Source organism: Alligator mississippiensis, chromosome 1 (genome assembly GCF_030867095.1).
Source record: "Alligator mississippiensis isolate rAllMis1 chromosome 1, rAllMis1, whole genome shotgun sequence".
In the NCBI taxonomy this organism is placed as follows: Eukaryota; Metazoa; Chordata; order Crocodylia; family Alligatoridae; genus Alligator; species Alligator mississippiensis.
In genome coordinates, this window is record NC_081824.1 from 230,976,400 (window position 1) to 231,000,824 (window position 24,425).

Sequence of the window (24,425 nt, forward strand, 5' to 3'; positions counted from 1 at the left end):
GAGCCCACAGTGAGCAGCCTAGCCCCGCCCCAAACACAAATCTGGGGGGCATATGCCCCCCCCATGCCTCCCCTCCGAAGGAGTGCACGCATCAGTGGGGAGCCTGCCCCGACTCCGGCCCCCTGGACAAGCCACCCGTGGCTTTGTCCCAGTTTCCACCTGGGCCCTGCGGCTGTGCATTCTGGCCCCAGGGCCCAAGTCCCACACACCACCTGGGCTGGGTAGCACCAGCCCCAGCCCTGCCCAACTCTCTCTCTCCCTCACTATGGAGGCCTTAATCCCTGCCTGACCCCCACCAGACTTATTTGTGGGGATCTGCTCTCCTGCCCGCCTGGTGGCCATGTGCATGTGTACTCTGGAACATGTGTAGGCTGGAACTCTGCCAGTCTGCAAGGGGAAACCCACTGTTTCCTGTGATTTTTTCCTTTAAAGGAGAAAATCCAGCTTTTTCTCCTTAAAATGAGAAAATCCAGGTTTTACCACTTTTTTCGTGGCGAATGGAAAACCCAGTTCCCTGCTAATGAGAAATGAATGAGTCAAGCCTGAACTTCTGGTGGTTGGGCACATCGCATTCTAAAAGATCAGGAGGAATCAAAGATCCAAGCAACAGAAGAAGCTGTTGGAAAATACTAACCTGGACTTGGGAAAAGCTGCCTGGCCATGTCCAGGTGTGGACGTCACTGAGGAGATAACAAAAGTGCTGGAAGGAAAGGAAAGTGCAGGAACACTGGGCAGACTGACAAGGAGAAGAGCCTGGAGAGCAAGGACACCAGGGAGTGAAAAGTGAGACTCCACAAGCAAATTGCCAGTACTTGCAAGAAGGGAGATATGCATGAGGTGTGGGGACATGAACAGACTCAAGCCCCACCCAGGCTTTGGAAAATGCTGTCCCAGTGGCAGGAGAAAGAGCCTTTTTGCTGCAAGACTTTGCAGCCAGAGAGAGATCACCCTGCAATGACACTGATACGATGTGCCGGGCGGGGAGCTCAGAGGCAGCTGAAAATGCCACAGAGGAGTGTGTCTGGAAAAGTTGAAGCACAGGGACTGAGCTTCTTCCCTAGAGACTAATAAATCTCTTTTGATTAGTAAGCTGGACACTGATGCTCAGGCAGATGCTCTCTCTGACAGTGTTGTATAAAAACTGGAGGAAAAACCTGCACCCTTGAAGCAGAAATGCCCTCCTTTCCCTAGTGGGGAGGAGGCTGCTAGTGAAGTCACCAGAAACTAATGTCTTACACCTTAAGATGCATCTGCTGCCTGCTGGGAAATCCCCATGGGTGAGCAGAGTTCAGACCAGGCACTTTCAAAGCAGTGTATGGGAGGTACAGCTTTCACAGACTCCAGTTGGCTGAAAGTCTGCCAGGAGGTGTTTTGCAGGAAGGTGCAACAAGCACATGCAGGCCTTAAAGCAGGGATGGGCAAATATGGTCTGTGGGCCAGATCTGAACCCCCAGGGGATTCTGTCTGACTGCAGTGGGTCCAGTGGTCCCACCAGGACCAGGCATAAGAGGCAGCCCAGACCGTAGTATGTGCAGCTGGTCCCACTGTCCCAGGGCACACAGCAGGGCAGGGCGGTGCAGTGACTGGACTCAGCTTTCTGGCAGCCCTTGTGGTGGTGGCTCACTCTGCCCAGCTGCCACTGCCACTCCATCCTGCACCCACTGCTGGGGAGCTGTCCAAGTAGGCAGGCAGAGTCTGTATGGAGATCGGCCTGGGATACCGGCACTCAGCCAGGTGGGTGGGATGGGTCTATGGACAGGCAAAGAGTGGCATCCAGGAGCAGGATGGGTGGTTGGGGCCAGAGCCAGGATTGCAAGGCAGTGACAGCATGGGGGTGTGGGCTTGGGGCAGAGCTGAAATCCTCTCCCTACATGTCCCTGCCCACAGAACTGGTGCCCTTTGCAAGGATCTGTGAGGAGCAGATAGCAGCTCTGCCCTGGGCCCCAGCCCCACATTGTCACTGCCCCATGATCCCAACTCTGGCTGCCCCTCTTGCTTATGGATGCCAGGCTGAGGGTGCCCTGCACACGGGGATCACAGGGCCGGTCTCCATGGAGACCCCACACAAATGCCTGCTCTGTCCAGCACCTCATGATGGCAGTGGGGCAGACTGTCCTGGATAGGAGATCAGTTGCCCCCTGCACACCCCACTGTGCCAGGCCAGGTCAGCACCTCACACCCATAGCAAAGGGTCATCACAGACTTTGGGCAAGAGGAGGTTAGGAAATGGGTGAGGCCTGTTTGGGTCTGGGTGGGCAAGAAAGTGGGAGAGTTAAATGGGTCGAGATGGAAGAAGAGGAAGAGGCCAGTGAGCAGCTGAGACGTGGGGAATGCTGCAAGCCATGAAGAACTGGAGAGAGTGAATAGTGGAGGGATGAAGTTGGAGTCTTTTTTATCTCAGCTCTTACCACTGGGTCTGGATACCCAGAGGCCAGGAGTATAACAGTGAGGGGAAGCAGGTGGGTAGGGAGACTGGCTCCTGGGGATGGCTGAGGCAGGAAGCTGGGAGGAGGGAGAGGGAAGCTGGGTGTGGAGGAAGCAGCATGAAAGGAGGAGCAGTACTGGCAGGAAGGCAGTGCCCAGGTGTTGGAGGGACGAGGTTCCTCTGAGCAGCAAGTCTTATATCTCTGAATGTGCATTTCAGGTTGAATTCTGTTTTGTTTCTGTATTTGGGGTGTATTTTCAGACTGGCATGAGGGGAGTTGAATCTTCCTGGGACCTGGGCAGGGCTGAGATAGCAGCCCAGGGCAGGGTAGGAGAGAATCCTGGATAAGGGCCTGTCCCTTCCCGACACCCTGCCAACATGGGTCTGTTCCTAAGGTGCTTTTCACACCCTGAACCCCCAGGCCAGCTCTGGGCCCTGTGGTAGGGTGCAGCAGGAGCCCAGGTACCACCAAGGTCTCATCTGCCCAGGGATAGGGGCTTTTACTGAGTCAAGCTTGAGCAGCAGAGCTCAGTTGGTCCAAGGGACTTAGATAGGCATGGCCCCCTGCCCAGGAAAGACTGCAGTGAAGGGAGCACAGCATTGTGGAGGGGCTACATCCTGGCACTGATGCCGTGTCTGAGTGAATTGAGACAGTGAGTCTTCAGCTTGCTTAGGCTTGAGAGAGGCCCCAAGGAAATGTTGTTCCTCCCAAGTGCTTCTCTATGGTGAGCAAGAGAGTTGGTATGAAAGTGAGGGAACAGCAGTTCTCAAAGTCACAGGGTGTGGGGATGACAATGTCAGACTATTTTGGGAGTGACTGCCATCAGTAGAGATGTGAAGGCTACATGCAGTCAAGGGAGGCTGGAAGCTGGAAAGGAGACACAGGAAAAAACCCAAAGGAAGGACAGGTGCAATGAGCACAAGCCCCTGTGGGAACAAAGGAGCAGGCAGGATGGCAAGAGTTGTAGAAGTGTCTTTATTCTGTAATGCCTAACAGTGTGTCACAGGCCTCCCCTTCCTGGTCACTGGCCTGTGGTTTCCCATTATTATCTGTTTTCCCAAGTCTCCTTCCCCCATAGTGAGGCCACATCCTTTCACAGGTCCCCTTCATTGTCTGCTCTGTGGACCAGGACTGCCACGTTGATGACCCCACCACCCTTCTCGGTGTTGTCTTTATTGTAGAAGAGGCAGGAGAAGTCCTCAGCCCTTATTTGCTGGTCTTGGAAGTCCCATTCTGTAATAGTAAATTCCACAAGGTTCTCCACAGAGCTTTAAAGAGAGCAGAGGGTTCAGTTGCAGCTTTGGATACAGGAGACAAGCCCTCCCTGTATCCATGCACAGGGCTTAAGCAGCAGAACGCTTGGGCTGTTTAGGAGTGGGGACAAGTTGTGGTTTTAAAGGTTAAGTGACACTGTATCCTATGTATCAACAGCTTCCAAAAGAAAATGTTTCAGTGCTTCCATCCAGATGACCAGAGGAACAGATGGGAAAAATCCCCACAATGCCTCTGTACAGATTGTAAGATCTTGGGTAAGCTTGTGTGTATATGAGAGAGTAGTTTAGAGATTAGGGAGAGAAGAATGACTAGGAGCTCTACTAGCAATGGAGTTAAGTATGTGATGGGATGGGATGGACAGCTGGAAGGAACTGACATAACCAAGGAAAGGTTACGCTTAAAAGGGTTGCTGACAAGGTGACACCAAGTGACTGAGAAGTGTTTGTCTCCTAATTATGACAGATGGATGGAAATAAGTTTGAGCTGGCCTGTGCCTTGGTCTTCCCCACTTCTCACTTCTGGTATGTCATCAGGAAGTTGAGGCACATCCCTACTCACCCTGCCCCCCGCTTTCCCTTCCACTCCCCTCCAATCCCAGGACCAACCTCTTCTTCTTCCATACAAAGCAAGAAGTGAGGACAACCCTGAAGGAGCTCCAGCTCCCTCCCTTCTGCCTATATGTTCTCATCCTACTGCCAGACACCAGGATCAGGTTGAAGGAAATCCACCTGCACTCAGGTCCCAAGCACAGTGGCAGCATTTGGTGGCCATGTCCACTGGTAACTGTATTCTGGGCCTTTATGACTCAATAGCCCAGGCCAACTGCCAGCTGTGCATGGCCACTGTGACAGCTGAGCCCTCAATGACCAGTCACAGGGAAACTTGTCTGTGAGCCTGGTGGGTAAGTACAGCTGTCAGTTGTAAAGAAAGGGGGTATTTAGCAAGCTGTGAAGGGCTTTCAGTGGCTCTCCTTTTGGACATGTGGGGGACCCTTGGCTTGAGGAATGGCAGGTACTTCTCCTGCCCTGGTACTTAGTAAATTCCTGTATGGTGTAGTTTGTGATGCAGTTAAGAGCTGGCCAGGATGAGAAAGAGTCAAAGCCTTACGACTGGAGGGAGGCTGCCCTTATTACTGAAGCAGCCCTGGTGGCCTTATTCCTAGTAACCCTGGGTGGTGTCCGGGGGAAAAGAGCCTCCCCCAATTCTCGCTGGTCCCCCCTGGTGAGTTTGTAAACGGCCACCAGATCCCCTCTCAGCCTTCTCTTGTGCAGGCTGAATAGGTTCAGGCCCTTTACCCTCTCTTCGTAGGGCTTGCCCCACTGCCCCTTGACCATGTGAGTGGCCCTCCTCTGGACCCTCTCAATGCTAGCCACACCCCTCCTGAAGTGCGGCACCCAGAACTGGGTGCAGTACTCCAACTGTGGCCTGGCCAATGCCACATAGAAGGGAATAATTCCTCTACCATAGGGACTCTCTTTTGTGTTGGCTAAAAGCATGTGATTGTGACTGTGATTTTGATGGGCTGAGAGGAGAATCAGTGTTCACTAATGAAACAGTATCTCTTGGCATGGGATTGTTGCATGGGTTTCCGTGTCTGCCAGTCCCTGTGGGTTTGGGCACATGGTTTGAGTGCACCCGCAGGGTTCCCATTTTCCTTGTCCTGGTCTCTGTCCTGCCCCTCTTTGCAGCCCACTCCTATTGTCTCTTGTCTTTGACACCATTTTTTAGTCCTTTGCACAGGGCCTTTGTCTGGGCTTTGTGTGTGCAGTGTCTGGCATGCACACACAGTGATACTGAGAATACCAAGAAATAGGAGCTGAGCTTTCCAGTCTCCTATAGTTTAAATTGTTTTGTTGAATGGTTGGAGGCTGGGCTCCTAGGGAGTCTGTGCCCATGTTGGGGTGCAGAGGCTTCCTGAACATACTGGCCACAGCAGGTCAGTGTGGGCAGGCTGATGCCCCAGAGGTAGGGACAGAAACCGCTGAGATGCCAGGTTGGCCCCATGCGGTCAAAGGAGGCCAGAAGCTGAGGAGGACATGTAGTAAAAACCCGAAGGAAGGACAGGATCTATAGGATCAAACACTGGGAGGAAAAATGAGCAGGCAGGATGGCAAGAGACATGGAAGTGTCTTTATTTTGTAACGCCAAACCATGTGTCACTGGCTTCCCATTCCTGGTCACTGGTCTGTGCTTTCCCATCATTATCTGTTTTGCCCAAGCCTCCTCCTCCTTCAGTGAGGGCCATGTCCTTTAATGGGTCTCCTTCACTGCCTGCTCTGTGCATCAGGACTGCCACTTTGATGATGCCGGTGCCCGCCTTATCTTTGTTTTAGATGAGGCAACAGAACTCCTCGGCCCATATTTGCTGGTGGTCCCAGAAATCCTATTCTATAATAGTGAAATTTACCATGTTCTTGACAACGCTGTAAAGAAAACAGAGAGATCAGATGGAGCTTTTTGTACAGGAGATAGGCCACCCTGTAGCCAGGCACAGGACTTAGAAGCGAAAACACTTGGGCTGTTTAGGAGTGGGGACAGACTGTGGTTAGACCTGTGGGACTAAACCTGAGAACTCCTGGGGATCTGCAATTCACTGAGGGTGACTTGGTAAATTAACACTGTCCCCTGTGTATTAACAATCTTTAAAAGAAACTGTTCCAAAGTTGCCATCAAGATGACCAGAAAAACAGATGGGAGAATTCCCAATGATGCTGCTGTCCAGGTTGTAATGTCTGAGGTAAGCTTGTGAGGGTAAGACTTGGGGTCAGTTTAGCGATTAGAAAGGGAAGGAGGAACTAATAGCTCTGTTAGTGATGGAGTTAAGTATGCGATAGGATGGGATGGACAGCTGGAAGAATGTAACATAACTTAGGACAGGGAGTGGGCAAAATAGGTTGGGTACAACTGACATGTAGTAACTGAGAAGTGGTTGTCTCCAAATTATGACAGATGGATGAAGATAAAGTTTGAGAACATGAAACTAGCATGTGTCTTAGCGTTCCTCACCCCTCACTTCTGGTATGTCAGGTGCTTGAGGCACACTCCCCACCTCCCCCTGCTCTCCCCTCCGCTCCCCTCCCAACGCAGGACCTACCTCCTCTTCTTCTACTCAAAGTTGCAGTTGAGGGCATCCCTGAAGGATCTCCAGCTCCAACCCTCCTGCCCACACTTTGGCATCCTACTGCTTTCCACCAGGTTCAGGTAGAGGGAGATCCACCTGCAATCAGGTCCCAAGCACAGTAGCAGCATTTGGTGACTGTGTTGCCTGGTAACTCTGTTCTGGGTCTTTGTGACATACTAGGCCAGGCCAACTGACACTGTGATATCAGAGCCCTCACCAGTCAATCACAGGGAATGCTGCTTATGAGCCTGGCAGGTACATGAAGCTATTGGGTGTAGATGTTTTCAGAAAAGTATGAGGGGCTTACAGCTGCACATACCTACCTTGAGAATGCACCCCCCGCACCCCTGTCTTTTGCTTCGACATTGAGTAAAGTCCTGAAACATTTTTACTTTCAGCTCACACCCAGCTCTAGAGTTCCTCTCCCTATAATTCTTGTTAGGTCATGTATCATGCAACCAACAGTTGGGATCCAAAATCTGGGCCATGTCACAAATTCATGGTGCACTTCAGAGCTGACCAGGGCCACAAGTAGCCAAAGACCTGGACTGAAGTGCAGCTCCTTCAATGCAGAGTCCAGTGCACTTAATTTCTAAGCAGCCATTTCCCCAGAGATTCCTCATTCTTCACTGTACGTCCTCAAAAAGAACTACAGGGTGCAAAACCAGAAACACCAAGACCTCCCTCCAACATGCCATGAGTAAAAGCAGAGGACAAGAGGAAACTGCCAATGTCCTTCCAATGGTGATCCTAGGATAAGGACAAACCTAAGCACCATAGAGCTGTTATTCTCACCTTTTTTAGACTCAAAGCACCCTTTGGAAATTGCCAAGTCTTCGTTTTCACTCATTCCTTGACTAAAGAATAGTAAGTACTGTTCTACTCCAAAATTCTTAGTAGCAGTTGAAAGTAACAACTAATGTTTTTACCTTTTGATAAGAATTGAATTGTATACAATCAGCTAGAGTCCTATTCAGATAATAACACCCATCCCAGTATAAATGTGTCTTTGTTAACTGAAATGGATAAAACCAAAAAGTATATTATACGTGGAAAAGAAATGGGAGATAAAGATGCTCTGGGAGTATGAGTCCAGGAGAAGAGTGGAAAAGGAGTCCACCACCAGAACCACCTGTTGTCAGCCTTGACCAGTTCCAAGGAATTTATGCTAAACTGCAGAAGTGTGGCTAAAGAAGAAGGCCCCAAGGCTGGTTGCAGAGTGAGCTTTTGTAGACATTAAAACTAGAGTATGGATAGCAAAGTAAAAGGAGCAGGATGTGCCAAGTAGCATTCCCGGATGGTGAGGAAAAGAGGTAATAAATCCTCTCTCCCAGAGTTGTGCTTTTCACAAGGACACAGACCCCAGCTAAGTGGCATCATCAGAGTCCATAAAATAAGTGACTCAGTCCAGTTCTGAAAATCTCAAGATACAAAATAATCTGAATAAGACCAATCAAAGCATATTTATTAAAATAAACTGCATAAGTATTGGGTGTAAAGAGGGACTGCAGGGAGTTTGCCTCAGGGTTTCAGAGAAAGCTCAGGGTGTAGAGCCAATGGAGGTCACAATAGAGTAGAGACCAGATGGCAGAGAACAAGGTGTGTGCTGAGATGAGGAGTTAGCTTAGAGATCAGAGTGAGAGGGTGGAACTAGAGACTGGGATAGAGCTGGAATTAGGCACAGGGCAAGGTGGACAGGAATGGATCAATGGAGCAGTGCCGGGTGGTGGTACAATAGGCAACTGGAAGAGAGGGGTAAGGTCCACTGCGCTATGTCCAACTGCCTGCCAGAAAGAGGGAGAGGAAATTCTTGTTATAATAAAGAAACTTGGGAGAATAGAGCCAGGGAAAAGAGATCCAGGAGACATGCAGGGAATGAGCTGTCCCATCTTTTTGTCTGCTTTTTCCTGATCAATGCAGGAGGAGTGAAAGGCTTTTCTGCCTTTGTCCTCGCAGAGATAGAGCCCAGCTGACACCATGTAGTAATTTCCACAGATTCAAACAAATCATCTTCATTGTCTGGGTTTCTCTTCCCCTCATGCAATGCTTCCTGAATCCTATGCTAACTGGGAGAGACCCAGAGACTGCTACCCACCTGGCCTGTGTCCCTCAGGGTCCTTTCAGGAATATCTGTAGTGAAACAGGCAGAAGCTGCAAAGAGCCGCCTTTCTAGCACTCGGGGCTAACATCCAAACGTTCTCCATTCTGCAAGCACAGACCTTGAGAGTGAGGCTGCCTGGGGCCAAGTCCCCTATCCCACACCCCTAACCTAGGTGTATGATGTCAGGGTCTTTGTGAGGTCACTGCTTCTGACCATCTTCATCCAATAGGTGGAGGTCCTGCCAAAAGCCCCTGTGACATCACAGTCACACTAACCACCTTCCCTGGAGGAGCTGAGAAGCAGGGGAAGTAGTGGAAGAGGAGGGAGCTTTGAAAGGCAGACAAAGGTAATGGTAGGAATGGTGGAGTCCCAGGCCTGTCTGGTCTTTCGGGATGGCATGGGAAGCCAGGGTGAGGATGGGAGATAGTACTGCAGTGGAGGTCCTGTTCTCCCTGTGATGGCTTGAATGGGATAACTCTTACCAGTGAAATGAATGGCTTTTTCATAGAGTTGCATCGATACATTGGTCCATATATTATTGGCACCGATAAACAAAAAATTGACATTATTGGCAATCAGATTTTTGGCTAATGTGGCTGACAATGTCATGGATAAATGCCAGATGCATGTGCGCAACTGCAGCATGCACACAGCCTGAAGCACAGCCCAGCAGCTTGGACAGCAGTGTCTGGCCAGTAAGTGTGTGGGGGGGAAAGGGTGTGGAGGAGAAAAGAGGCTTGGGGGGGAAGATTGAGGCCCCACAGTGAGGGAGGGAGTGGGGTTGGGGCTGGGGCTGGGGCTGGGGCAGGGACAGGCAGTGCCCAGCCAAGGTGGGATGGGGCACAGGACAGAGCCACAGCTCGTCCAGGGGGCGGAGGGGGTCAAAGAAGGGGGGGTACCTCTTGCTACTGTGTGCACCCCCAGGGGAGGCATGTGGGGCATGTGCCCCCCAGATCTGTGCTCAGAGTGAGGGCAGGCTGTCTACTGCACACTCCAGGCTGGGGCTGTGTACGGGCCAGATGGGGCGGGGCAGGGCAGGCAGAGGTGGTGCTGGGAGGGGTGGCTACGGGGTGGCTATGGTGAATTTGGGGGTGGCTATAGCCCCCCTGTAGCCTCCCTCCCAGCACCATCACTGCCTGCCCTGCCCCTCCTGCCTCAAGCATAGCCCGGGCCCAGCCCCCGCTGGGAAGAAGCCAGCAGCAGCCCCCAGCCCCAAGCATGCAGCAGCAGCCCCACCCTTGCTCCACACACAGATCCAGGGGGGCACATGCCCTCTCATACTGCTCCCAGGCTAGGCACAGCGGCATGAGCCACACCCCCACATTGAGATGCAGCTCCATCCTGCACCCCACCCTGCCCCGGTTGACCAACTTCTGTCCCAGACCCACTCCCTCCCTTACCACAGGGGCCTCAATCTGCTCCCCCCGTGCCCCTACCCTGCCCCTCACCCCTTCCCCCCAACAGACTTACCAGCTGTATGCTGCTCCAAGCTGTGGGGCTGCATATCAGCAATTGGATTAGTATTGGCTGATATGGCTGGTTAATAATCAGCCATTGGTATTGGCCCAAAAAACCTTTATCAGTGTACCCCTACTTTTTCTTAAGAAACCCAGCTCAGGAAGTGGGGAAAAATCAGTAAGGAATAGAAGCATAGTAGACTCAGGGAATGGGCACAATAGACTTGGAGAATGGCCCATCCCATTGGTAGTCTGCGACTGTCAAATGCAGACACAGTATTGTCTGGAATTAATTTTTGCTGGTGCCTTCCCTTAATGCAAGCAGCCAGTGTAAATGACAGAAAAGGCCCCAGTAGGGGATGGTGCTGAGCGGCTGCTTGTGTTGTTAGTGCAGGAGCCCAGGCTCTAGTCAGAGTGTGTGTATGTGTGTGTGTGTGTGTGTGTGTGTGTATGGGCTTGTGTGGGAGTGATGCATCTTTTTTGTTGCAGGGGAATGGAGTGGGGGGCAGTGACACTGTAGATGGGGTAGCAGTATTTTTTGTGTGTTCAGTATGCCAAAGCCAAGGATGTGGGTGCTTTGCCTTGGAGGAGCTGTAGTTGCAGACCTTGTTCAGGAAAAAATTGAAAATAGGGTATAGCACATTTCTAGGGGTCCATAAGGTCAGTGAGAGAGAGCAGTGCTGTTATTCACCACAAAGGGCGCAACAGAAACTGGTATTTGCCTATGTGTATTTTTCCATCTGTACCTTGGTCAACATGCTAGTGAATTTATCTAGTACAGTACTCCACCCTCAGCCTGTAGGCCTGTCAGCAGGGTGTGATGTGTCCCATAGCTCTTCCTGAGAGCTGCTATGTGCTTCCTTTGTGTTCTGTTGCCGTGCCTTGATGTAAAACAAATAGAGGGGAAGCTGAGCATTGAAACAAGGGATACAGAGCTTTCTTAACAAGAGGTGCGCCCTCTTCACAGGGCTGTACCTCCCGTACACCATGTCCTCACCACACCTGCCGGGCTGGACGTACGATCCTTCAAGTATGCCAAGGTCTCTCAACTGGTGGCTCACCTGAGCACCTTACACTTATTTGGAACCTTCCAAGTCAGGAGTTCCTTGGGGCTCAATTAATCCTTTATTCCCCTTTAATTTATATGCACGCTCTAAGAGTCCAGCGTCAATCACTTAGTCCTTTGCACGTCCTTGATGGATGGATTTTTTCCATCAATCAATTACTTCTTATTCATGTCTCATCTAATACATATTACCATTGTTGGCATTATCAAATCAGTGAGCCTCCCTTGGCAGTGCCTTTCAGCCGGCCCCACTACTGCAAGCCTCTCAGACCAATCAACTGGCTCCCCGAAGAGGCTTCGCAGCTGCTTCACACACCAAAAGGCTTACCTTGTGTCCCAGTTCCCACGCCGGTGGGTTGAGTGGCCAACTCTTCTCTGCCAGTTACTCTTCACTGGCTTCTGCTTTGACTGCCCAAGGCTAATCCCCAGGCCAGGATCCAGATTCATTGCACACCCAGACTCTCACTGTGTGCCTCTGCACAGAACTGCACTGCTCTTCTACAGGAGACTGTGCCCTCCCCACTCTGGGTGTGTTGTGATTTGGCCCTTTCTCTATTGGGTCCACCAGGCCTCTCAGGGGCCAATCAAATCCAGCTCCCTGGGTATGTGGCTGCCTGCAGCAAGGGCCTGCCAGCACTTATGGGGTTATTCCCAGATGAGGGGTACTTACCAGTCCCTCTCCAGTGGGGCAGGGTCCCCCAAATCCCAGGCAGGGCCCCCCCTAGCCTAAGAGCAGCTTCACCGACAGCAGGCCCACTGCGCATATGCGCAGTTTAAAAGGGCCTGCCAACAGCAAAAAAGCCTCAGCAGAGCTGGGCAGAGTGGCCACGTCCCCTTCTACAGGGCCCACCTAGTGCTGGTGACTCCACGTTGCCGCCACCGCCAGTTTCATGTCTGGCCACTCGCCACCCTCCCCCCCGCCCCTCCTGCCACCACTACCACCAGCTTCTTCCTGTCCAGGCCCCACACAGGCTGATTTGCCCTGGGGCCCTGCACCCTGCTAGGGTTGTCTCTGCCTGCCACCTTCTCTGCCCCACCCAGCCGCCCATCTGCTGCTTCCCTGTGCTGCCCCAGAGGCAAGCCAGCCCATTCCCAGGCAGCCCCAAATGTCCTGCCAGCTGCAGAAGCTTGCAGAAGGCAGAAGCAGCCAGGGGCCCGATCCTTTTTTTCTGCAGAGACTGCCCACCTTTCCTGCAGCTGCTGGAGGATGAGCTGACAAATTAATGCCCCACCCCCAGCTATGGAAGAGGCAGGCAGGCTCCACCTGTCATCACTTCTCCCTTCAGCAGGCGCCTGTGGCCATCAGGAAAATAATGTATATACATAGTGGCAGAAAAATAAAACCCACCCTTTCAGTTAAAAAACTCACTGTTTCAACTTAGGGGGCATAGGATACAACCCTAAGGACTAAACCCCATCATACATACAACAAGTGCCCTAGTAGACCTGATTATGGTGGAAGATAGTGAATTGTTCATGGAAATAAAACTCAATAACTGCCTGTGTGCAAGCAATCATGACCTGACTATAATTCTTCCATAGCAAAAAGAAACTGCATCGATTAAAACAAATGGTAAAAGCTGGAATGAAAACAGCAATGAAATTATATTTCAAATGGGAATTTAGCAATGAAAATAAATTGGCAATTGGAAAAGTAGGTAACTGATAAGGGAAGCAAAATAATCAAATAACAGTTTCCAAAAGATGGAGGATATTTAAAAATAGCAAGAACAAAGAGTCGTAAGTACCCCTGGAGTGGTACAAGTTCATACTTAAATGGATATGGTCAGATTGTCCACGATACAGAAAAAATAAGAGTATTCAATAAATCTGTTCTGAATCTGAACCTAGCTGGAGAATGTGTTGATATGTTATAATCAGCAGAGCAAATCAGTTTTATATTCTGATCCAACCATAACTAGACATGGGTTTAAGTAGCATTTGCTATAGTTTTCCAGTTTTAAAATTGTGACTATAGATAATTAGCACTTGAACATCCTAATAGTTGGCAAAAGTCTTTTAAAATAAATCTTAGGGAAATGATTTCTTCTATCTTCAGGAACTTCATGAATGTCATGTCCATATTTGAAAAAAGATGAAAAAGGATGAACCAGGCAACTCTGTTTGCTACTTGGTGCTAACTGTATGCCAAATAATGCTATCTTTGATATGGGATACTATTGACTGAGACCTTGAGGACAGAAATATAATTAATGTTGGTCAACAATTTCACAAATCATAGGCTTGTTTTAACAGTTTTTTCATTGTGTTAGATAAGATTACACTTGTGATTGATAACGGTAATAAACTTGGAATAGAGCAAAGCTTAAAATAAGCTGTTCTACATCATGATATTCTTATTAAAACTATGCCTTCACCTTGTCATCAAAATCATTGTGGTACTTTGGGTTAAAAACAGGGTTTTCTGGTAAGAGCTCAAGCTAGTTATTAATAAGGCATTATCCTCTTATGGTTACACATCAGGCCTTGCTTCAAAACTATTTGGTATTTTATCAGTGATTTGGAAGACAGTATAATATTTCTAAATAAAGGCAGCAGATAACACAAAGGTGGACTGTTTAATGCAGTTGTACAATAAATAATGACAAATAAGGTCTAGAGAGCAATCAGGATTGTTTGGTAAGGTGAGTATTGTCAAATGTGCTATATCTAAATCTGCGGTACTATATCTAGGAATAAAGACTGCAAGTTGTGCTGATTGCATGAAGATCTGCAGAAAGCCAAGACTCTAACCAGGATTTAAGGCTCATTTTATATAACCAAGACAACATATACTAATCAGAGAAGGAGCTGATATGAAGCAGCAGCTTTGGGGTGATCACAGTGCTGATGAGAACACTTCTGAGTTTTTCTATTGAGGCTACAGGAAGGAAGTAAAAAAACCCATAGATTTCAGATATTTCCTACCTATGGGGACTTTTTACCATCTTCAATTTTCCCTGAGCCTGATGAAGGATGTGTGAGCCCGAAAGCTTGCAGATTTTTTTTTTATTTATTTTTTTTGCGATTTCTTAATTGGTCTAGTAAAAGGTATTATCTCTGAACCAAGAGTTATAGATTTTTGCACTAGGTTTCAGATAAGAACTCCAAAAATGGCTTCTTGTCTGGAAAACATGCCTTTTAATAAGGAAATAAAGAAAAACAGTTTATTTCTTTAAATGAAGAAATAAACTGCAATAATAAGAAGCAAGTTTATGGCAGGCTGTTATTATGTGCACAGGAAGAAGATTTCTAATACAGTACCAAAGAACTCAAACCTACATGAGAAAAGTATAATAAGGCTGGAATGGTTGGAAGTTGAAGGCAATCATGTTGAACTTGGAAATGAGGTAATATAAAATGAAAGTAAGTCAGCATTGAAGTAGCTTTTTTTAAGGGGGTGTGGGGAATTGTCCATTGCTTGTATTTTCAAATCAGGATCTTTCTGAAAGGATAATTTCCTTTGTTCACAAAATTTTGGGCTAGATGATGGAGTGTTGGTGAAATCTAGATTCTGTCTAAACAAACTAAAGGATTATAACCACACCTACCTTTAAAATGTGCTAGATAATTGTTTTAAGTAACTAATGGTGCTATATTGGAGTTTTAAGAGAGTTGTGGGGAAAAAAGATTGAGAGAGGGTAGAGGCTTCTAGTATTTATACAGCTTGGCAAATAGATGAGTTGACATTTTGTTTACATCAGTGAAACTGTGATGTTGAGTGTGTTTCTGAAAAGTGACTACTATATGAGATATAGGTGTTTCTTGCTGCAATATGTACATGCTGATAGCTGCTTTGTACATTTGCTTCCAGAAGAGATTAGGTTTTAATTTGTGGTAATAAATCTATGGGTTTCGGATTTGGGAAATGAGAGGTTCAGGGCTCTGGGACAGAGACAGACAGACCAGAGATGGGATTAGAGAAGGCAGTAGGTAGCTATTTCAGATGAAGCATTGCAGGTTGCCACTAGATGGGCAAGTGAGTCCTAAAGACAGAGAAGCAGGTGGGTTAGAGGTTGGAAAGAAGGGATGGATTTGACATTGTTATATGCAGACACAGGCACCAACTGGATTAGAGATTGGAAATCAGGGTGGATTAAATGGATGATGTGTTAGAGCAGTGGTCTATAACCTTTTTAAGTTTTGGGTCACTTTTGAAATTCAAAAAAACCCAAAGATCTACCCCCTCCCCAACCCCTGCCCAGCAGGTAAGTCTGTGGGGAGGGGGAGGGGAAAGGCCATGGCGGGGAGTGGGGCAGATCGAGGTCCTAGCCCTAGCCCCAGTCCCTCACTGCTGGGGCCTCAATCTGCCCCCCCTCCCCCCCCAATGGCACAAAGGTAGGGAATGGGGCAGGCCCTGCACAGCCAGTGTGGGGTGAGGGACAGAGCCATGAGCAGCTTATCTGGGGGTTGCAGGGAAGAGAGGACACACAGCTCAGTAGGGCACAGGGGGCATGTGCAGGGCTGGCTGCGGGCTGGGGCTGGGACAGTGCTAGCTCTTCCTGGCCAGGCTGTGGCAGTGGCGGCTCTGGGAGTGAGGCCATGAGGGGGCCATAAGCCTCACCAACTGCTGCTCCCAGTGCCAGTGCCGCCTGCCTCAAGCGCAAGCCAGGCCCGGTGAGAACAGCCCAATGCAGCCTTCCAGCCCACAGCTGCAACCCGCCCTCCCCTGCACCAGCCAGCCCTCAAGTCCAGGGGCATGCGCCCCCCATGCCCTTCCAGGCTGCATGCTTCCTCTCCCCATCCCCCCTGGATGATCTGCTTATGGCTCTGTCCCCCATCCCGTGCAGGCTATGCAGAGCCTGCCCCTGCCCATGCCCCATTCCCTACTTCAGAGCTGCTGCAGCCGCCAGCGCTGCCCCGCGTTTGGGGGTGGTCGTGTGCCCCCCCCTATCTGTGCACAGTGGAGGCAGCTGCCACTGTGGGCTGGGCTTTGTGCCCTGAGCCCCACTGCACGTGACCCCCGGGCCTCCACCCCTTCCCTACCCCACCGACTGACCAGCTGGGCTGGGGGGCGGGGTGCAAATGGAAGCACGAGTGCGCTTAGCCCTCCCAAAGCCCAGGATCGACTTCAAGAGGCTCCAGGATCCACTGGTCGATCGAGATCAACCGGTTGGTGACCACTAGGGCTGTGTGAAATTTCGCTGGGTGTTTCATTTCAAAGCTGTTTCAATGCATTTCAAGCTTGAAACAGTGGAATTGAAATGAAACAAAAGGCTTCGAAACAGCTTCGAAATGAAATGAGGGCACTTAAAATGTTTTGAAAGATTTGAAAAGTTTCAAGTTTCCAAGCTGGGCTTACTTGGCTTCAGCACCAGTCCCAGCTGGCAGCGGCAGCCTGTTGTCATCCTGCATGCAGATCCTGGGGCCCGTGCCCCCCGGGAGAAGTCCAGCACAGTCCTGCAGCCCTCCTGGTGGTGCGGGCCCCCAGATCTGCATACTGAATGACACAAGGACGAGGCTGCTGCTGCCGCTTGGGACCAGGGCTGGGCGCAGCCCATGTCCAGTGATGGGAAGATTCCTGTTGCCACTGGCCTCAGGCAGCAGTGGCATCCTCCTCTCATCCAGAGTGCAGATCCGAGGGCCCACACTCCTGGGAGCACTTCAGGGCTGTGCCAGACTCCTCCTGGAGGTGCAGGCCCCCAGATCTGTGTACCGGATGACAGGAGGCTGCCACTGCCAGCAAGTGTCATGAGTTTTGCTTTGAACAGTTTAAGGTGTAGTTTCCCAGAAACCTCTGCACCTATCTCCTTGAAACTTGGCAGACTTCATGCCCTCAGAAGGGGCTACTATCCCTGTAATTTTCATCTGAATTAGGCAAGAAATGATAACGTTTTAGGCATTTTCATGATTCCCTATTATAGCTTATGGGCAAAATGTCGAAATGCATCGAAACAGCAAAGCAGTTTCAACAAAACTAAATGGAACAGTGCTTCAAAACAAAACAAAACAATGAAACAAAACACTGTCCCTTCAAAAAGACGAAACAGAAGTCAAAATGAAACAGTGCTGTTTCACACAGCCCTAGTGACCACCTCATTAGAGGGACTGATACATTGGAGGATGATGGACCCCTTGTTCTGCCCTGATCTCAGTGTGGTCAGGAACACTCCCCACCTCCCTTCGTCCTCCCATCTCTTGCTCTCCAACTTCTGCCTGTCTCTGAATCTACCTTCTTCATCATTATTCCCAACCAGGAGCTCAGGACCTCCTGAAAAGAGCTGCAGCATCTACCTTCCTGTAGGCACCTGGTCCTCCTTACACACTTTACAGCCTGCAGCATGATCCAGCCAGACTTAGGGTGACCATCTTTTCAAAATGCAAAAGTAGGAAACATGCCTGCACCCTGCCCTCTGTAGGCAGCACAGCCAGAGTGCAACCGAGTGGAGCCCATTGAATGTGGGGGAGGATGCAGGCTGCCTGCTGCGGGGCTCGGGGCTCCCAGCCCTGCTGCCATCCCACTGAGGGACTCTGCAGGCCAGCAGGTGGGACCGGGTGCAGGAGGGCAGAGAGGTTCAGTGCTGCCGCCACCGCCACCCCCGCTGCTGCTGGGCTGGCAAGAGATGCCTTCTCATGGGGCATGGTTGGCACAGGGCTCTCGGCGATGGTGGCAGCAGCACCAAGCCTCCCTGTCAACTCTGCCCTCCCGCTCCAGGTGCTGCCTGCTGGACCACGTAGGCCCGAGGGGGAGGGCAGCAGGACAAAGAGCCCCAAGGCCTCCAGTGGTCAGCCTGCATCCACCCCTGCCCCACACACAAATCTTGGGGAGCACATACTCTGCTCATATCTCCTTCCCCAGGAGTGCTCTCAGTTGTAGGGAGCCAGCCAGCCAGCCCCTTGGATGAGCTGCCTGTGGCTCTGTCCTCTTCCCCAGCCAGGCCCCATAGTCATGCATCCCACCTGGACCCCATGTACTGCCCTGGCTGGACAGCATCCCCAGCCCCCATCCCCAGCCGCCAACCCTTCCCCACTCCCTCCCTTACCATGAGGCCTCAATCTGCTTGCCCTGCCCCCCACCACACCCGCTGCATCTCCTATACCACCTGCCTGCCCCCATAGACTTATCTGCAGGCAGCTGCGGGAGCTGCTATCCAGCACTGCCTGTCTGTATTGCTGGTCACCTACATGTGTGTGCATGCACACATGCACATGGCGCCCCCTGTGTCCTGCTCCCCCTCACCTCCCCCAAACATCCCCCTGCCAGCTGGAACTCTGCCAGCCTGCAAGGAGAAACCCATGGTTTCCCGTCACTGCAAACGGAAAACCCAGATCCCTGCACGATATTGGAATGATAGTTGCTGTGGTTTCACTGTGTCGAGGGAAATCCAGGACAAATGCTGTCTCAGAGTCATTTGGCTTGGGACTGGGGCTTGATGTTTACATTTCGGGACTGTCCTGCCCAATTAGGGATGGGCAGTCACCCTACCCAAACAGGTCACCTGCCTGGGGAGTTCATATGCCCTGGTCCCCCCCTTGTGCCAGTATTTTGTGACTCAGTAGCCAAATGTGGCTCCTAGCTTCTCAGCCAGTTTGCAGCATCTCTCTCTCTCTTTCTCATGCATGTTGATGCACAGAGGTCTAAGGAAGGGAAGTCAAGCTGAGACAGACACTTGTTTGTTGGTGTGAGGTGCTCAGCCTGTGCAGCCCCATTGCAGGAACTGGATCCTCTGCACATGGATCCATCCCTGTGCTGGGCAGTGTGCAGGATTGGGCACTGCAGGGCTGTGCAGGAGCAGAGCTGCAGGGGGAGGAGACACCTCTGGCTAAAGGGAATGGCAGGATCAGGAGATGATTCAGGGAGCTGGAGGGTGGCAGACAGCAAGAGCAGAGATGTAACTGGATGGATGGATTGGCCAGTACCTCAAGCAGAAGCTAGCATTGATGAATGGAGCAGATGTGAGGAGGCTGGGGGCAAATGCTTGGCTGACCTGAGGTACTTGGCATCCTCAGATTCAAGATTTCTCAGAGTACAGGGGAAACAGGGCAGAAGACCCTCCTGGGGAAGGGAGGAGGCAGGTAAGGAATCAACACCCCTTCCCCCCACATCCCCTTCCCAAGGGTGTGCTGCAAATGGTGAATCTGACCTGTGCCCCAAAAAGCCTACAGAGGATCTGTACCGTGTCTGAGCTGCACATGTCACAGGCTGGAAAATGCTGGGAATGATTGGAGCATCCTGGTTTGTGCAGTAGGGGGCTGGAGACTGGCCTGTCCTCACATGGCAGCAGCACAGTTATGTGCTGCAGCCCCAACTTCAGCCGCACGTGGAGGGGCCAGTGTGGATCTTCACCCTCCCTGCTCTTACACTTGGCTGTGTGATGCCTGGCCACAGCCAGCCCTTCTTTAGAGCAGGCTCAGGACTGGAAGGTGGCAGTGGTGCAGGGGCAGCTGAAGAAGGGCCTGGGGCTGGGGGAGGGATATTTACCAGTACTTTGGTGCTGATGCTCAAGTGGAGGGAGGGGTGGGTACCACTGAGAGCAAGTCATGGCACCGATGACACTGAAGCAGAGATGGGGATGGCCTTACTGTGGTAGATCCCCTCCCCCCAGGTAACCCAGCCATTACCAGCCAGTAAACTGGACTTGGCATGATCGCCAAGATGGGCCAGTCTGGTGTGACCCCTGCAAGTGGCCTGACTCAACAGGATGGCCCAGGAAGCCTAATTAGGAATAACCAGACTTGGTCAGTATGATGTATGCCAACTCCTTGGGCTCTGTGCTGGCAAGTTGCAACCCCTAGCCCCAAACAGTCAAAGACTAATATAGAGGCACTGAACCACGCACACGTCTTCTTTTCTCTCTCTTTCCTTTATTCAGTATTTGGTTTGCCGAGTTTGGTTTTGTTTATCACAAGGAAAGATGTAACAATCAACAGGTTCCCTGCAGGCTGGGATCAGTATTGTAGGGGGGATGATTTGGAGGGTGACACCAGGAAGAACCATGTGCTTGGGGCAGAAATGCCACTGTCTGTGCCCCTCTCCAGAGACCTGTCTCTGCCAGCATGAGAGGCTGGTGTTGAATCCCTCAGGGCGGGGATCTCCCTCCCTTGTCTACATGACAAAAGCCTGGTGCCTGGGAGGCGGATGCTCTGGTCACCTGGGCAGGGGGGAAAAAGCCCGGCCCTGCGCATGGGCCCAGGTAGCCAGGGATGCTTTGTAGATTGGTTGGCTTGTAGCCAGTATTGGCAGCTTCGATTGGACCGGGCTGCTGAGGGGAGAGAGGTTATAAAAAGGCCCGGGCCAGGAAGAAGGGGAGCCATTAGCCATATGGTCATCCAGGTGAATCTGAAACTGGGAGAGGAGCTTCACCATCTGAAACTGGCTCTCTCCTCATCGCCGCATGCTCCAAGAGTGATCTGCCTCCAGAGGAAACTCCAACCACCTCTGGATGATGCGTGTGAGTAAGCTGCTCGAGATCAGGCTAGATATTTAGCTTACAGTAACTCAGATGCGTGTTTAAAAGGCTACCATCAGCCACACTGGTTTGCTCTATGGGATTCCTCTGATATTCCTCTGATATTTCTATGATACTGCTCTACCTTTTACCCTGTTTCCGCCCTACCTCCTGTAATCAATAAAGTTCTCCTTGTGACCGGTGTGGGAGACTTATTGAGGGGTGGGTCTAAATTATGCCGAGGAGGCCCCTTAGGTCTGCGGACTAAGGGAGACTTCCCTAATAAGCCCCTGACTTGGGAAGTGCCCCAAGTGCTGGTACTGGGTCTAGTACCCATTGGACGATCAGGCCTGTGTTCTCCAAGGTGCGCAGAGCCAGAATTGAGTCCAGAGCCTTGGATGGTGGCAGCGGGAACCCCAGGCTAGCGGGTGTGCTCCAGGGAAGGGGTCGCCCGGATGCGAGGCACCCCAGGGAGGCACTCGGAGCCTGGAAGGTGGTCGGGTGCAGGAAGGTGGGCGGCTCAACGCAGGAGCGCCCCCTACTAGCCCACCACAGTGCTTGGGGAATTTTGAAACAGCTCCTGGCTACAGAGGAAGGGCCCTTCCTCCTGCTCACCCCTTCCTCCCACCTACCCCCACTCTGTGCCAGTTTGACTCTGGGGTACAATTTCTTCCTCCCCCCAATTCACCTCATGGCTGCAAGGAGCAGCACTGAGTATAGCACAAAAGAAAGATCCAAGTAGCTGTAGTCCACATGCACAGAGCTTGAGTACTGCACTGAGTGCTTTGCATGAAACAGTGGGGACGTGTTTGCAGCAGGGAGACATGACTGCAGCCACTTGTGCACAGACCAGCTAACAGAATCCAGGTCCTGTGACCAAGCCCTAATTCATAGATTCATAGATGTTAGGGTCGGAAGGGACCTCAATAGATCATCAAGTCCGACCCCCTGCATAAGCAGGAAAGAGTGCTGGGTCTAGATGACCCCAGCTAGATGCTCATCTAACCTCCTCTTGAAGACCCCCAGGGTAGGGGAGAGCACCACCTCCCTTGGGAGCCCGTTCCAGACCTTGGCCACTCGAACTGTGAAGAAGTTCTTCCTAATGTCCAGTCTAAATCTGCTCTCTGCTAGCTTGTGGCCATTGTTTCTTGTAACCCCCGGGGGTGCCTTGGTGAATAAATCCTCACCAATTCCCTTCTGTGCCCCCGTGATGAACTTAAAGGCAGCCACAAAGTCGCCTCTCAACCTTCTCTTGCGGAGGCTGAAAAGGTCCAGTTTCTCTAGTCTCTCCTCGTAGGGCTTGGTCTGCAGGCCCTTGACCATACGAGTTGCCCTTCGCTGTACCCTCTCCAGGTTATCTGCATCCTTCTTGAAGTGTGGCGCCCAGAATTGCACGCAGTACTCCAACTGCGGTCTGACCAACGCCCTATAGAGGGGAAGTATCACCTCCCTGGACCTATTTGTCATGCATCTGCTGATGCACGATAAAGTGCCATTGGCTTTTCTGATGGCTTCGTCACACTGCCGGCTCATGTTCAACTTGGAGTCCACTAGGACTCCAAGATCCCTTTCCACCTCTGTGCCACCCAGCAGGTCATTCCCTAGGCTGTAGGTGTGCTGGACATTTTTCCTCCCTAGGTGCAGCACTTTGCATTTCTCCTTGTTGAACTGCATCCTGTTGTTTTCTGCCCACTTGTCCAGCCTATCCAGGTCTGCCTGCAGCTGTTCCCTGCCCTCCGGCGTGTCCACTTCTCCCCATAGCTTTGTGTCATCTGCAAACTTGGACAGAGTACATTTCACTCCCACGTCCAAGTCGCTGATGAAGACATTAAAGAGTATCGGTCCAAGGACCGAACCCTGCGGGACCCCACTGCCCACACCCTTCCAGGTCGAGACCGACCCATCTACCACGACTCTTTGGGTGCGACCTTCTAGCCAATTCGCCACCCACCGGACTGTGCAGTCATCCACATCACAGCCTCTTAATTTGTTCACCAGTATGGGGTGGGATACCGTATCGAAGGCCTTCCTGAAGTCCAAGTATACGACATCAACCCCTCCTCCTGTGTCCAGGCGTTTCGTAACCTGGTCATAGAAAGAGACTAGGTTGGTCAGGCACGATCTGCCCGCCACAAACCCATGCTGGTTTCCCCTCAGCATAATTTGTCCTGCCGGGCTCTCACAAATGTGAGCCTTGATAATTTTTTCAAATACTTTACCAAGGATGGAGGTGAGACTGACCGGCCTATAGTTGCCCGGGTCCTCCTTCCTCCCCTTTTTGAAAATGGGGACCACGTTAGCCCTTTTCCAGTCCTCCGGGACTTGGCCTGTGCGCCACGAGCATTCGAATATTCCCGCCAGTGGCTCTGCAATGACGTCGGCCAGTGCCTTCAGCACCCTCGGATGGAGCTCATCCGGGCCTGCCGACTTAAAGGCATCCAGTTCTTCCAAGTGACTCTGCACCACCTCAGGATCTACGCATGGAAGTCTGGCACCTTGCTGCTGCCTCTCTACAACCCCAGTGAGAGACTTGTCGTGCTCCTCGCTTAGGAACACTGAGGCAAAGAACTCGTTGAGGAGTTCAGCCTTGTCCCCCCAATCTGTCACCAATTGCTTCTGCCCATTTAGCAGGGGTCCTATTCCTCCCTGGGCCTTCCTTTTACTCCCTATATATCTAAAAAACAATTTCTTGTTGTCCTTTACTTGGGTTGCCATCCTCAGCTCCATGGTAGCTTTGGCCCATCTAACTGCCTCCCTACAAGCACGAGCAGAGGAGGTATATTCATCTTTAGTGATCTCACCCTGTTTCCACTTTTTATGTGCTCCCCTTTTGGCCCTTAGGCTGCCCTGGATTTCTCTGGTCAGCCATGGAAGCCTCCTGGCCCCTTTCCCTCTTTTGCCTCGCACGGGGATCGTCTTGCTTTGTGCCCAAAGGATCGTTTCCTTTAGGCACAGCCACCCTTCTTGGGCACCCATCCCATCAAAACTCCTACTCTGCAGTGCTTCCTTGACTAATCGCCTGAGTGCAATGAGATCAGCTTTCCTAAAGTCTAGCACTTTCACCCTACTAGTTACCTTACCCACTCGCCGTCTTATGTTGAATTCTATTATAAGGTGATCACTGTCTCCCAGATAGCTACCGATCTGGAGGTCCCCTATCATGTCATCTCCCGTTGCCAATACCAGATCCAGTATGGCATTCCCCCTAGTGGGACCATACACCTCCTGTGTCAGGTGGAGGTACTGTACACAAGTTAGAAACCTGCGTGAGCGATGGGACCTTGCTGTCTGCGTCTCCCAGCAGATGTCCGGGTAGTTTAGGTCCCCCGTGACTACCGCCTCTTTAGCTTTTATGGTCTCCGAGAGTTGCCTCAGGAGCCCCGCATCTATTTCTTCCCCTTGGTGTGGGGGTCTGTAGCAGACCCCTACCACCAAATCCCTTTCTCCTTGCCCCCCATGTAGCCTAACCCACAATCCTTCTACTTCCTCAGCCTCGGATTCTGTCTTGATGAGGGTTGATGTATATTGCTCACTGACATAAAGTGCAACCCCCCCCCTTTCTTCCCCGACCTGTCCTTTCTATACAATCT